The sequence below is a fragment of the Benincasa hispida genome, chromosome 12 (assembly GCF_009727055.1).
Source record: "Benincasa hispida cultivar B227 chromosome 12, ASM972705v1, whole genome shotgun sequence".
Taxonomy (NCBI): domain Eukaryota; kingdom Viridiplantae; phylum Streptophyta; class Magnoliopsida; order Cucurbitales; family Cucurbitaceae; genus Benincasa; species Benincasa hispida.
This window is the reverse complement of record NC_052360.1, coordinates 12,737,087-12,741,063: the sequence shown is the minus strand read 5'-3', so window position 1 is coordinate 12,741,063 and position 3,977 is coordinate 12,737,087.

Here is a 3,977-nt window from a genome sequence, read left to right as displayed (position 1 = left end):
TACTAAGCTGTTAGTCATAAAAGCCCTTGTTTAAACACTGAAATGTTCAGTACAACAAACAAACAGCCTAAAAAGACCAAAGGTTTCTCTCACAAGTGTTTAAGAACGCATCTTGGCATTCTAAGGTTTAGGTCACATTAACCTCAATAGGATTGATGAAGTTGGTGAAAGTGGACTTCTAAAGAGTTTAGGAAGAAAACTCCTGCCGGATATATTAATATCATGCCTCGAAAGGCAGATGACCAAAACGACCTTTTACTGGAAGAGGTTAACAGAGCCAGGGAACCCTTGGAGCTTGTACATCAGACCTCCTGTGGTCCGATGAATGTTTAAGCTTTGAGGTGAGACAGTATCGTCAATAAATAGCAATATTTCATCTTACTTCTCATATAGTATCTGATTACTCCCAAGATTTGAAACGATCTCTCACATTCTCCCTTCATAATAGCATCGACAACGCTCTGAATCTCTCTCTTTAAGGAGAAATAGGACCTTGTTGGACATGGTTCGGTCTATGATGAGTTATGCTCATCTTCCAGACTCGTTTTGGGGTTATGCAGTGCAGACTGCATGCTATATCCTAATCAACGTTCCCTCAAAAAGTGTCTTTGAAACACCTTTTGAGTTATGGAAAGGCCGTAAAGGTAGTTTACCCCACTTCAGGATTTGGGGCTATCTAGCACATGTGCTAGTGACTAACCCAAAGAAGTTGGAACCGCATTCAAAGGTTTTCCTCTTTGTGAGTTATCTCAAGGAAACGAGAGGAGGATACTTCTATGATCCAAGTGAGAACAAAGTGTTTGTTTCCACTAATGCTATCTTCTTGGAAGAACATCACATGAGGGATCATAAGCCACAAAGTAAGCTCGTTTTACGTGAGATCTCAAGTGAGATTGAGACTGCTGAGGGTTCAACAAGAGTTATTGAACAGGCCGGCAGATCAACAACAATTGTTGAGATCAGACCGTCTAGTCAACCAGCTCAAGAGTTGAGACTGCCTTGATGTAGTGGGACGGTTATGAACCCACTAGATCGCTACATGGGTTTGACTGAAGCCCAAAACATCATTATCAATGATGGGGTCGAGGATCCGTTGTCTTTTAAGAAAGCAATGGAGGATGTTGACAAAGATGAATGGGTTAAGGCCATGAACTAGGAAATGGAGTCTATGTACTTCAACAACGTCTGACAGCTTGTTGATCCACCTGATAGGGTAAGACCTATTGCGTGTAAGTGGATCTATAAGCGAAAGAAAGGTGTAGATGGAAAGGTGCAAACCTTTAAGGCTAGGCTTGTGGCAAAGGGTTATACCCAGGTTGAGGGAGTTGACTATGAGGAAACTTTCTCACCTGTTGTCATGCTAAAGTCTATCCGGATTCTCCTGTCCATAGCTACATTTTATGATTATGAAATATGGCAAATGGACGTCAAGGCTGCCTTTCTGAATGGTAATCTTGAGGAGACCATCTATATGACTCATCCAGAAGGGTTCGTAGTTCTAGATCAAGAGCAAAGAGTTTGCGAGCTTAATAGGTCCATTTATGGGCTGAAACAAGCATCTCGATCTTGGAACATTAGATTTGACACTGCTATCAAATTGTTTGGCTTTGACCAGAACATTGATGAGCCTTATGTACATTGATCAAATGTTGATCAGGTACAGGATACAGGATTCCAAGAGGGGTTTGTTACCTTTTAGGCATGGAATCGTTTTGTCTAAGGATCAATGTCCTAAGACACCCCAAGAGGCTGAGGAGATGAGACAGATTCCCTATGCTTCTGCTGTAGGAAGCTTGATGTATGCAATGTTGTGTACCAGACCCGACATTTGCTATACAGTAGGGATTTTCAGTCGGTATCAATCCAATCCAGGATTTGATCACTTGACAACGGTCAAGACGATCCTCAAGTATCTTTGGAGAACGAGGGACTACATGCTTGTGTATGGAGATAAGGATCTGATCCTTACAGAATACAGAGACTCTAACTTTCAGAGAGATCGAGATTCTCACAAATCGACATCGGGTCAGTGTTTACTCTGAATGGAGGGGCTATAGTTTGGCAAGGCATCAAGCAAGGATGCATCGCAGACTCCACTATGGAAGCCGAATACATAGCGGCTTGTGAAGCAGCTAAAGAGGCTGTTTGGCTAAGAAAGTTCCTTACAGATTTGGAAGTTGTTCCAAATATGGATTTGCCTATCACTCTTTATTGTGATAATAGTGGGGCTGTGGCAAATTCGAAAGAGCCTAGGAGTCATCATCGAGGTAAGAATATAGAATGAAAATATCACCTGATCAGGGAGATTGTGCATCGCAGTGATGTGATAGTCGAGCAGATCGCATCGGAACACAACATTGCTGATCCCTTTACAAAGGCCCTCACAGCTAAAGTGTTCGAGGGTCACCTGGAGAATGAAGGAGAGTTTGGTGTAAAGTTTTTTAATGTTGGGGAAGTCGGCAGAAACAAAATCTAGTGGAGACAAGACATATGAAGAATCTATGGCTCTGTCTTTACCTTACATGAGAATCAATCATTTTTTCCAAGGACAAAGAAAAAAAAAACTTTAAATTTGTGATATGACCATTTTTTTTTTTGAATAATACCTGTGCATAAGTATGTATCTCAGTCGTATTACACACAATAAATAAATTAAAATATTTTGTAAAAAAGGTAAAAAAGATTTATCATGCGAAAAAATATTAGTACGTTCTATTTATTATTTTTATTTTTGTCTAACTCGATTATCTAATCAATATGTGTAGGTAACAACTTGTTGGTGAGAATAGATATTTTTTATTTTTTTATTTCTCAAGTATTACTCGGGGAATAAATGTAACGGTACTGGCCTTCCTACATCTTTTCTACTGATACACCATTGGATATTTTTATGACTAAAGGAATAATTTTTCCAAAAATAGGACAAGAAAGTTTTTTTCTCTTTATCAAAATGTAAAATAGTTATTAAATTTGGTTGAGCCGCCTAAACTGGTGGGTTACCCAAACACGTCGATATATTAATTCTTTTATCACAAATTTTGTTGTTTTCGCCATTTTTGTCTTTTTTTTTCCCCTTCTTTTTCACACCTTTATTATCTGTCTTCATTTTCTTTTGTCTTTTTCTACTTTAGAGTACATATATTTCAAAACCATCTAGTCTACCATTATATATAGATAATTGTCTATTCACAATTGTTCGTGCATATGAAGTTTTGGCATCTTTTAAGGACTCTTCTTTCTTATGGAAAAATATCTTTTCAACTGGTATTCTCCCTCTCATCTATGATAAGAAAGTGAGGATAATTGAATTGGGTGGTTGTTTGGTTTTCTTTCGCCTAAAGAAAATATAAAACATAAATTGAATGAGTAGAATTTTTGGGCTAATAATATAATGAAGTATATAACAATATTTTAAAAATAATTATCATATTAGTATTTATTCAATTGTTGGGTTGCTAATAGTTACAACAGTGTAACTAATGTATTGGGCTTTAGTTATTTTGTTAAGGCCCATTTCTATCAAAGTAATTTTAGTTTGTTATGATAAGAGTCCACTTCATTTTGTATAAATAATTGACTATGGCTGTTTTAATAAAATGAGTGAGGATAATTTTTAAAATTCATTGTTAATATAGTATCAAACGTATTTTCCCTCTAATTTTTTTCCCACCCTTCCGTTCTTCATCTTCTTTAACCTCCCACCATGACCAATGAAAACATCCCGTTTGATATTCACGAACCAGATAACCCTGAAAGCCTTCCTCCCAATAACTCCTTCATTTCCTTGATTTCTCAAAATCTATCTGATTCCTACATCAATCCTTATTACCTTCATGACAATGACAATACCAGTCTTGTTCCAGTCGCAGAACCTTTGACTGAAGATAATTACGTTTCTTGGAGTCGAGCCATGATGATTGGTCTCTCTATAAAGAGTAAACTTGGCTTTATCGGTGGATCTCTTCCTCGTCCATCCG